The sequence below is a fragment of the Alligator mississippiensis genome, chromosome 1 (genome assembly GCF_030867095.1).
Source record: "Alligator mississippiensis isolate rAllMis1 chromosome 1, rAllMis1, whole genome shotgun sequence".
Taxonomy (NCBI): domain Eukaryota; kingdom Metazoa; phylum Chordata; order Crocodylia; family Alligatoridae; genus Alligator; species Alligator mississippiensis.
In genome coordinates, this window is record NC_081824.1 from 156,695,640 (window position 1) to 156,707,789 (window position 12,150).

At 41.9% G+C, this 12,150-nt stretch overlaps 1 protein-coding gene across 7 annotated transcripts in view; it reads left to right on the plus strand.

The window, feature by feature from the left end:
• The window catches only part of CHRM3 (cholinergic receptor muscarinic 3), a 528,683-nt gene that overhangs the window by 148,034 nt on the left and 368,499 nt on the right, over positions 1-12,150 (plus strand). Inside the window, exon 1 of one of the 7 annotated variants that reach the window (XM_059715736.1) lies at positions 670-749. The exons of the other annotated variants lie outside the window; for them this stretch is intronic. The gene's annotated coding sequence lies outside the window, so the exon portion shown is untranslated. Of the gene's footprint in view, positions 1-669; positions 750-12,150 lie in introns of those variants that run through there. 7 annotated transcript variants of the gene reach the window in all.

A 12,150-nucleotide genomic window follows, 5' to 3' on the forward strand; every position in this document is an offset into this window, starting at 1 on the left:
ATAAAAATATATTCTTTTGTGACAGTTTGAATGAAAACTGATGTACAGAGGTGTAATATGGCTAGATGCCTGGGGCAGCTGTCTCGCACAGGCCAGCTTTTGGTTGATACTACACCATGCAATCACAAATGTGGGGCAGTGGTGGTAGCTACAAATGTGGGGCAGTGGTTTTCTTCTGCCTTCCTCCCCTCACAAATCTCCTCTGAAGTCAGTGCCCAGGGCTACTGCCTCAGTTACCCCGCCCCAGTTATGCCACTGTTGATATATTATGTGCCTCAACCTATGCTTTTTGGTTCCTAATATACAAACTTCCCATAGATGCAAGGAATATCCTGACATGGATGATTAGGTGTATGAGTTGTTCACTTTGTTACCCTTGCATCTTGGATATATTTAGAAGATAGTGGGCATATCTACACAAGATGCTATGTTGCCATAGTGATGAGGTATGATGATGTAGCATTGTGGGGCACTAACTATGATGCTGCTGCCACTGCACAGTAGGGTCAGAAATGATCCATGAGCTGTTGGGACTATGTAACAGAGCACAGGGTGTGCCCTGTTATTTGCAGGGGCCTGAACAGCTGCAAGGCAGCCTGCAGCTGGCTGCAATCCCAGTTGGGCATAACTGCCTGATTGGGGAATAGGGCCTGGCTGTGCCCTAAACAAATAGGGGCTCTGAACTGCAAAGCCAGCAGCAGTCTGGAACAATACCTGGCTGAGCTGCTGTTCATGGAACATCCTTGGAGGTAAGGGTTTCAGCTATGGAGAAGGAGGAGGCCCCTGGTCCTGGGTATGACTGAAAACTGCACCCTGATGTGGAAGGATGGCTTGGTGGAGCTACCCATGGTGGAGTAATCCCCCAGAAATGCCAGGTCAGTCACCTCCACAGTGAAAGGTGAGAATGGAGTGTCTTCTAACCCCAGCCCCACCTCCCTGGTGGGTAGTGAGACCAGGCAGGGGGAGCCTAGACCCCCTGTGAGTGCTGAGGCAAGGACCAGGTCAGATGGAGGGACCTGTGGCAGCACCCAGACTCACAGTTGAGTTCTGAAGCTGTCCATGGGAGCTGGGTGTGAGGTCCCAGGGGGGTGGGGCCCTGAGCCTTGGGGAGCTATTAATAAAGTTTCCAGACAAAGGGATAAGGAATTATAGTCCAGGGAGGGTAAGGGAATGGGGCTTGGAGCCCTGATCCCAGTAGTGTGGGCTTGGAGCCCTGAGTAGAGAGAGGGGTTGGATCCCCAAGAGCAGGGTTGGAGCTGTGAGGTTGGATAGGGCTTGGAACCCAGTATTGATGGGGACTGGAGCCCAGAGCCCTGAGGGGATCCGGGCTGGGAGCCCAAGTGAGAAAGTGGCCGGGTGGAGGGCCACAGAACATCTGCAGGGCACTGGGACTACAATCTCCAGAGGGGAGTGAGAGTCCCGTGCGAGACTGTGGTACTTAGGTGCCAGTGTGTAGCAGCGTCCCCCTGATTTAACATCATGTAATCGTTAACATCAAGACATGACAAGTGAGGAAGGCAGGTGGTTTGCCCAAAGACAAGCGGGTGGGCCAACAATTGGACCAGCCTCAGGACAGCCGCTTGTTACAGATTGCTCAGGACCAGCAGGTTCTGTGTAGGACTGGCGGTTTCTACACAGTCATTTAGTACTGAAGCAACTAAAGCAAGTACTAGCTTGCTAAAGCAGCTATAGCAAGTACTAAATGACTATGCAGTACCAACTATGCAGTGGGGCACACATGTAGACACCCCAGTGTTATATAATCTAATAACAGTAAGAGAGAACAAGAGAGAACATGTATGCAAATAACTAAGGAGTGTTATCATAAGACTGACTGCATGGAATTAACTCTTCAAAAGGTCTTTTTGTTGTTTGTGAAATGCATACAAAGTATGCATGGGTTTCTACTTATTAGTCAGTACAAGGTATTTGTTAGAACAAATTACACTGAGACAAATAATAGCATAGATTTTAGAGAGAAGTACATCTGTGGACTTCTTCTATCATTAATGATCATTTACCTTGAAATAATACTCTAATTAAATCAAGTACTACCTCCAATTCCCTATAAAGACTTCAATATCTGTAGAGGGCAGTCAGTCATTTGTCCTTTTAAATTGTTTTTAATTTAGTTTGTAATAAGGGTGCATACAAGGTCTAAAACCTATTTCATCTTTTGAACAAAAACAGGGGTCATCTAGAATGAAAAAGCACTTACTTCATAGAAGCTGCCTGAATCACTTTAGTCTTCATTTCTCATGAATTACATACTGTATAACGCATTAGCTGGAATCCTAGGATTCAAGACAGCAGACTCTTGTGCATGTGTGGAAACCTGTAGACCTTGTTGTGGGGAAGCCTATAGGCACGAGTGCACCCATGCAGTCTTGATGCACAAAATTGTCTACCTTGCATGTAGCTTTATGTGTGATTTTTTTTATATTGATAAATACAAAACACTTATTAGCAATTAATCATTGATGCTACATTCTTATTTCATGTTTGTGTAAAATAGCCGGTAGGAAGACCCATGTTTTAATTGCAAGTGACTTATTTTACACATATTTAAAGGTGCAAGTTTGTAAGCATTTGTATATCAACTGTTTAATAAATATTATGTTTTTGTGGTTTAGTAAAAGTAGCACAATCTTATATGGAATAATCAGGATTTATGTTGTTAGAGGATTCCCATTGTCTCAGGAATAAAGCTTTCAGTCATTTTTCATTTAAAAAAAAATCTCTATTTCAGAGAACATTTCTTTTTTTGGTTGTTGTTTAATAGATCAGTGCATTGGTATTTTGTGTTTGCATGCTTTTTCTTTTTTCTTTTTTTTTTTTTTTTTTTTTCATTTGACTTTCTTAATGTCTCAGGGAGCAACAAGGTCTTCTCATGTTATTTCCACTGTCCAGAAAATGAAATACCATGAGAAGGTGATGTCATATTATTTTGTATGGGACCTGTAAAACTTTTCTTGAGAGGTTAGTCAGCTGGAAGTGTAAATAAAAGTTCCAGTTTGAATTTGATTAATATAGCACCCAGATGGATTGACATAGGCCGTGTGTAGGCAAAACAAGGGGTTTGTGTACATGATACCTTAAAGTGGGCTAAATGCTTTTGCATCACTTCAATGGTGTCAGTGTTTGCATGCCTCAGCAGTGCATTGTGCATTAATTCCTGCCAGTGTAGGAAATTTGGTGGCGTAATGCACCTTGAATGACTTGGGGCGCAGCAAACTGAAACTCCTCCTCCGAGGAGTTTTAGTTTGCTGCCCCTACAGCTGCAGAGTGAAGCACCGGGCTTTGTGCAGCTCAGGGGCTTTGCAGGAAGCCCTGCAGGCAACCTGACAGCAGCCCCGGAGAGCAGCCTTCGCCCAAGAAAAGCAGCAAGCCTGATCTTTCCCCATCCCTCCCTCCCTTCCCCTGAACCTGCCTACCTGCACTGCATGGGGGCCTGGTGCTCATCTCCATGGATGCAGTGCCCCCCTGGACTGCCCAAGCCAGGTGCCTGTGGGCGGGTGCCACCTGGGGGGTGCATGACTGCTACGGAGGGAAACACTATTGCTCCCCCCACCTCCCTAGCCAGGAGACTGCTCCACCTGCTGGCAGCTTGCCCTCCCCTCCCCAGCACACAACACTGGGGTTTAATCAGCCCTAAATTTGAAGCAGTGTGTTTTTTTAAAACCTACCGCTTCAATTTAGGGTCCCTGTTTCATCTACACATGCCTTTAGAGGCTAGCTTTGCAACCTTTTGTCCATATGAACAGCTATAGTCTTTAACCACTTGGTTAGGTACTTGTTCATATTTCCCACTACAAACATGGAAGCTACTTTGAAAGTGCAATATATAGTGAAAACTATGGCAAACGTATTTCTTACTGAATAGGTAGTATTTTAAAAATATAGAAAAGATGAGTCTAAAATATACTGTGCATTTTTTTTAATGCATCTTCATAGTAACTCATTAAAAGTAGCATGTATATATGCTTTGTATATAATAAAGGCAGATAAAATACAGATGGTATTAGTTCCTCCCTGTCTTCCTTCTGCAATTATCAACCAGTGAACAGCTGTAGATTTAAAAAAAAGTTTAAACTTCATCTCATAATTATATGCTGTCATGTCTAGTCTCTGCAACTGCAAAGAGGTTTTTCTAGCTCCATATTTGTTCAAAATACTGACTCCATTTGCCTTCTAGTAGACAGATGTCCATAATATGATGAGTACTAGCTGGCACCAGAGAATGAATAATTTTGTCATTCCAGTAGTTTCTCACTATAGACATATCCTTTTTCATTAAATATTTTGGGTATTTTGAAGTGTTATCAGAGGTTCTTGCTTCAGACCTCATCCTGTTTTCCTTGCTCCTGTTTTTGCAAGAAATGTTAGTGGTCAACAATTTTAGTTTGGCACATTTCAGGAACGCTGAAATAACTAAAATAGTGAACAAAAAGTAACTGAGTAAATCGACACATGGATGTCTTCATTTAAGTTTGTGGAGATTAAAGGAAGGGCTGTTTATATTGGCTCTCACTGCTTTTGGATGGAAGTACAAGATCTTATTAAAATAACAAATGTAAGTGAACATATGACACCTGTTTTAATTTTTAATTTGTGTTTTAATCTTTTACTTACAATATTCATACATTTTTCTAAGGTTTCATTGGGTAATACACTATTGCATTATAACCCTCATATGCATTCTCAAGGATTATATAAATACTTCTCACTTGGAAGTTGTATGTGTGTGTTAACGTATAGATCTTAATAATCTACCAATCTAAAATGTTTAACATGAACATATTTAGAAAACATTTTTTGTCTTTGGAAACCTGGGACACTAAATATCTGTAGATTAACAGTAATTTTAAAGAATACCTATCACATGTTAATAGCATGCTCTTCTATATACATTCCTTTTGAATGTTATGCAAACTTAATTAGGTTGTTATGAGAATAGTCTACAAGTTGCTAAATAGCCCTAACTGAAAGGCAGCTTGCTCATTCTCCATAGCTAGTGGATAAATTAGTCAACTTCACAGAATATTGATGTAGCATCTCAGTTTCTCTGGGACATGCATATTCATATTTTAAAATGACACCCCATGCTAGTTGATATGGAATTGTCTGTTTTAAAATAAATCTAGATAAGATTTGTTTTTATATTTATTTTATGCGGTTATGTGTACTGCCCACCTAGTTCCACAGAAGCCCCTGACAGTTCAGAATTGCTCAGGTGTGGTTAAAGTCCATAATCCTGTTTTTTTTTGTTTTTGTTTTTTTTTTTATTAGGTTTGAAAAGACTATTAGGCTGGCATGATTTAAATGACTGGAGAGTCGGTGTGGATGTAGTTAACTAGAACTACTGTGGAGGTAAAATAGTTGAAGATAAGAATAGGAAGGAGAGAAAAGAAATTGGTAGGAACATATTAGTTACCTGGAAAGAGGTGCACTTTGCAGAAGGCTCAGTGGGAGGAGACACTTATTAGTTTAATATCCTCATATATTCTAGAGAACATAGGACTTTCTGAATTACTGAGTTTAGTTCTATGAGACTGCAAGTAGTGTGAAACTAATGAAAGGATCCTCAAAAACATTCACCACTAGTGTCTTCTCTATACCCAATCACAAAATACTTGATTACTACTACCAACAACAACCTTACAACATGTCATAGGTAAAGAGCAGGAGAGACAGAGGTGCTACCAGTGTCTTAGTCACTGCTGGGGAAGGGAATTTGTTAGATAAAATTTACCCAGATGAGCTTTGAAAGTGAACCATGCCCATGCTGCAGAGGAGGACAAAAGAAATTCAACCAACCCCTTCCCAATCTAACCTGGAGGAATTATCTTTCTGACATATTGTTTTAATCCTGAGTGCGTGAGCGGAACTACCAGACAGGCATTTGAGAGTGCTTACCCTTAGTGAAAGTCAAATATCAGTCCTTCGTGCTCTTCATGTTGGACATCCAAGAGTCATCTGCATGTAAGTGCTTGCTATAAGTTAGGTCAGGTAGCCAAAGATGTCTCCTAACACTGAGTAAACCAGAAAGAAGTGTGAAAAGTGACAGGCTACTTGCCGTGCATCAACAGGGGCTAAAATCCATTTGTGGGATGTAATTGGACACCATAGGCATATCTTTATATAGATTTTGATGTCCATTCCATATCTAGATGATCTTCATTGTTGTTAGGCAGAAGGAAGGGCAGAACTGAACCTTTATAAATCATAAAGGTGCATAAGCTTTCCTAAACAATGGCTTCCATAGGATCTGGCAAAGTAAGGACTTGCAGGAAGCAAGTACAGTAAAAGCATGGTTATCCAGCACCCATGGGGAATGGGGGTGCTGGATAACAAAATATGCTGGTTAATTGAGAAGCCTGAACAGACATCTTTGCCTGTTCAGGTCGCTGCTGCATCTGGGGCATCGCCTCCCCTCACGCAGCTTCACTGACCCTCCTGCTGAGCCTCCCATGGGCCCCGTGGGCCTTGAGGGACAGGGAGGCGGTCCCCAAGCAGCCTGCTCTGCCCCGGGTTGTGAGGGCTTGGCAGCACAGGTTGCTTTGCCCCAGGCTGTGGGGCTCAGAGAAACCACAAGTGCCATGGTGGGCACTTCTGGTTTCACTTTACCTTACAAGCTGGCATGCTGGTAAATGGAACATGCCAGTTTGTAAGGTGCCAGTTAACGGAGTTTTTACTGTATTCCAAAGAGCAATTTAAATATATTTAATTAATGTAATTTAAAGTCATTGTTGTTGATTCCTTCTCTAAGTGGTTGAAAGCTGTTCCAGTTGCATCAATGACATCATGCGTGTTTTACAAAAACTGTTTGTGGTGGATGGTCTTCTAGATACTACCATGTCTGACAATGGTGCACAATTCACTTTTCAAAAATTCATGTTGTTCATGGACAAAAATCTTATCCATCACATCATATCCATACGATTCCACCCATTATTCAATGGTCAGGCTGAGTGCATGGTCCAAACTACTAAAGACACATTAAAGCAAATGTATTGATGATTGGAACCTACTATTAGGTTTGTGTTTTGGTGAGGGTTTTTTGCTTGCTTGTTTTTCTTTTTTAAACTCCATGCAGAATCACAGCTAGGAACTCTGGCAAACTGCTGATGAACTGCCAACTGATGGCTTGTTTGGATCTACTCTGTTCAGACTTCGTAGCCAAACACCAAACAAAACAAGAAATCCAATTCTTTACCCAACAAGCTACTTCACCTATGCAGACCTTCAAATCAAACAATCCTGTATATGTTGTAAGATGTTGTGAAAGCTGACTGTTTTGTCAGATTCAAAAGGGATTAGACAAATTCTTGGAGAAAAGGTGTATTAGTAACAATTGAAAGCTGTAATATACTGACAAGCCTTCTGATACCACTGGATTTGCACTGAGAAGGCCCACAATCCTCACCCCATAAATCTCAAAAGGGCTTTTACTCAACAAGGACACTCTTCCAGAGAGAGAGAGATCACACTTTTGGAAGAGCCACCTAGGTACCACATGAAGAAATGCTGCAGTACAAAAAGAAAATCCCCATGAACTGCACACCATTAGTTATGACATACCATCCTTCCCTGGAACCTATATAGAAAATCCTCAAGCAATTACAACCCATTCTACAAGAAGACCCAATTCTTAAAGAGATCTTCCCAGAACTATATGCTTTTAAATAAGCACTGAATCTTGCCAACCTCATCACCAGAAACAAACTTCCTGTGACCCAAAACACACCTAATGGATCCAGACCATGCTGTGACAAGAAATGTAAGACCTACCAACACATCTCCACCACTCCCACAATAAATAAATCCCACAACAGAACCATCCAATATTCCTGGATTTACACCCGCACCTCCAGAAAGATAATATATCTCATCCAGTGCACCAAATGCCCTGATGGAAAATATGTAGGAGAAACCAAACAACAACTGCACACCAGAATGAATGCACACAGGAAATCTATCAAAGACAAGAATACCTAATTACCTGTTGCACATTTCTCACAAAATAACCACTCTCTCGCCCGTCTATCAGTTCTAATCCTCAAAGAGAATTTACAAAACCCCTTTTGCAAAAGAGCCTACAAACTTTTCTTCATCAACCTACTGGATACAAAAAATCATGGACAAAATATAGACATTGAATTTATAACCTGCACATAATAATGTTATGCACATTATAACCTGCCTAACATCTGATACCCCAGGTAACCTCTCTACTATTCACCAACTATATTGTATCACCAGGTCCCCATTTCTCGCTCCCCCCCTCAAGTTTTCACTCATCATCTCTCACTCTTCTGATCCTCACTGCCACTCATTTGCATTTTTCACTGTTCTGCATTTTTGCATACTGGCTTCTGGCTTCTATCCCATCCAGGAACAATACAAAGCATTTTGCAGACACTTCTACTGCCTGAAGAAGGGTGTTTATACCCAAAAGCTTTTGAAGAATATTTTTTCCAACTATTTTAGTCCATCTAATAAAAGATATCAGATTTACCCAAAGAACCTTGTCTTCCTTAGTAACTATTGAGCATATAAGTTAGGGGTACAGCTTCTGAATCAGAATCTCCTACATCCCAAATGCTGGTCTGCCACTGTGTGATACAGGCAAAATGTATTTATAGTCTGCCCCAGTAAATGGCAGTTCCTTATTCTTATGTCCAAGCCCAGGCCACAGTGGGTACCTGCAACTCTCCTTAGAGCTACGGAACCAGTGTCCAAGACTTCAGATAGCCAGAGGCTTTGCAGAAATGTCACCTAGATGTGAGATTGAGTTCCAGATGACATGTCATCTATAGATCCAGAAGACATTGTATTGCCAGCAAGACAAATTGTTTTGAATCCATCAACTACTGATCGAGGCCTGTCAAATCCTCCAGCTTCTGAAGCCACTCAACAAGGGCTGAAAAAGCTTGGTGCCATTTCTGGTGAAAAGACCCCCAATCCTTGAATAGGGTAGTCTGAGGCAAGTCAGTATCTGGAGCCAAATACTTAAAGGACTACATTATCTAGGTGGAGAGACGTGTTATATACTGAATAGTGTGTGTGTGTATGCATACACTCTTGCAAATAGGAGGGTCTGTTCCATGTTGTGCCTGTTTCCTGTTGCTGTCTACCGTTATGTTCGAAGAGCATTCTTTTGTTTGTATAATAAAAAGTAGTGTAATGACTGGGGGAGGAGTGAAAACTAGAAGTGACTGTGCTTTTGACAATAACACAGCCATTGATGCTGGCTCACCCATGTGTTGCTACATCCAGATGTCCTGTTATGCATCTGTCAATAAAGGTAGTTGCTCTCTTGTGCCTTGCAAGATTACAGTGGGTGCATCTACACAAGATGCTAGCAGTGCATTAACCTAATAACACTGTGTAATAGTGTGCTGGGCAGAAACTGTGCTAAAACACTACGCAGTAAGCATCACTAACAAACTGTGTGCTGGTGCTACTGCATAGTATCATCAGTACTGCTCATTGATTTAGTTCTTGGTTAACCAAGTAGTAAACTTAATGCACTGTAACTATGGCATGTTAATAAATGTGTACACATGTCCACTGGGATACACAAACAAACCCCTGCAATGCACAAAAGCTTCCAAGCTAAAAATAATTCAAGTTCTGTGCCTCTATTAGTTTGTAAATGTTCCTGAATTATTCTCTTCCAAATGTCAGAAACCTTTTTCTTCTAGTTTCCAATTTACATTTATTTGAGACTAGTTTATAACCACTTGGCCTTGTACCAAAAGGGCAAATCCAAATTAGTGTGCACGTGCAGTTTGTAGTGCCACAAACTTGTCTGTGGTGCCAACTGCATACGCAGCACATGCAGGCAGTCGCTGCACTGATAATTTGCAGTACAGTAGGTGTTTTGACACTAGAAGAGCCTATTGTCAAAAAAAACTTGCACCTGAAAAACATGGGGTGGCACACAGGATGGCAGTGTGTGTCGCCCAAACCCAGAGCCTGACTGGCCAAAGCCATACTTTGGCCATCAACCAGGCTCTGCACACCCAGATCAAGCAATTTGGAAGCCTACCAGTGCTTCTATCATCAGAATAAAAATAAATTATGAATATCTATGTGCTTTGGTGTTCGCTTTTGGGTTTTTTTATCAAAGGAGAAACAGAGCTCCCCCTGGTCCCTTTGCTAACCAGGATGTGGGGACAGCTGCCCCTGCTGCCACAGCTCCTGCCAAGAAGTCCCATCCTGTTTGGTAGCTGGGCGCACAGGGTGTGAGATGTGGTGGGGGGGGGGGCGATGTGGGATTTGCATGAGCGGGGAGGGAAGGGGTGAGGGTGGTTGGTGTGATGTTCTTGTCTGTGTGTCTGGGGGAGGAGCTATGTGGGGGGTTTGTGGGGGAGTGTGTGAGGGGTACATATAGGGTGGATGTGGGGAAGTGTGGGGGAGTTTGTGGGTGTGGGGTTTGTGGGAGGGCTTGAAGTGGAGCCGCCACATACTGCCCCCCCCCACTTTTCCACCCCCTGCAGTGCTGGTACTAGCAGCCAACTAGGCTGTCAGGGTCATGGCCTGACTGCAGACACAGCCCTACAGCAGCACAGTGATGCCTGACCCAGGGTCTGTACATGAAGAATGGGCCCGGTCCGGCCCGACCCATGACTTTGGGCAGGACTGGGACAGTTCTTGCCACCATGTGCAGCTCCTGTCCAAAGCCGCGTACTAGTGGAGTGGGCCAGGCTGGGTCAGGTCCATTCGGCATGTAAAGACAGGCTGTGCCTGCGGCTAGGCCATAGTTTCAATGGCCCAGCTGGCTGCTGCTGCCAGTGCCACAGGGGGAAGGTGGGAGGGTAGGCATGTAGAGGTCCCCCTCAAACCCTCCCACAAATCATACACTCCAACCTGCACACACCTCCACATCTCAGCTTACCTGAGACAGCACCTGGGTCTGGGTCATGCTGCAGCCTTACTCTACTCCTGTTTGCCTCAGCATGCTAAGGCAGCATGCTGGTGCAGTAGAACCACCATAGAGCATCTCTCTGGAGGACCAAGCCACTGGTTGCCTCAGGGCACATTCCTGGACCTCATCCTGCTCCGCTTTTTTTCCACAGTTTATTTTTGTTGATACCTGGACTTACAAGTTTAGAGCCAGTGTGGGGAACATTTTCCCATTCCCAGAGTACTTCTTGCAGCATCTCAAACTTCTTTGAGACACCGCAACAGGGATGTGTGCACTTATTTGGATGCACCCATATTATCTTATTAATCTTCTAATATGAATCCCTCCTATTTATTTATTAAGAATAATCACAGATCATTTTAATCTTTGCTTTGCTAAGATAAACTAGCCAACATATTTTAATTTCCCCTCATAATTTAAAGCAGCATCATGTGAATAGTTTTCAAAACAAAATTAATCTCTATAGGGGAGAAGAAGATAATATTTGTTTTCTTTCCTTGTTTGATTGAGCTTCCTTTACTGCAGGTGAGAAAATCAATCCTGTAGGAATCTGGTTGTCAGTAGCAGAACTCAGCAGAGAACAGGAATTCAATTTTACAAATAATTTCAAAATATATTTTGTGCTGATGAAGAATGAAGCTCAAGTGTTTCAAAAGACTATAACAAAACGTGTGTGTGTGTGTGTGCATGTGTGTTGCATGGTAATAATAAAGTTTAAACATTTCTTCTTGCTTTTGATTTCATAATGAAATGTAAGAATAAATTAAACTGAGTGAGAAAAAATATTTTTAAGGTAAACGTTTCAGTCTTCTGAAGAAAAACCCCATTGTTTCATGTTTCATTGTTGTTGGATTTTTTGTTTTTGTTCAAAACAAAATGTTGGTGAAATGTGTTACAATTTCATTAAATTATTTCATTTTCAACAGAACTGCATTTTTCATTTAAAAAATATATTTTCCACTATGTCTGCTCAGTATTTCACACCAAAAACAAAGAGTGTTGAAAATTGCTGTCATTTTGTAATATTGACTGAGGTTATAGAATCATTTAGTGCTATAGAGTGTTGTATGACCTATCACTAAAATGCATATATTTTATTTGGTTATCTGGCTTACATACTTGCATATCATTGACTGTTGTGTATAATTTTATGTTCAGTTTTGTACTGAGATCCTTAGGTAAACTAAGCAGCTTATGCCACTCTGGTTTTAAAGGTA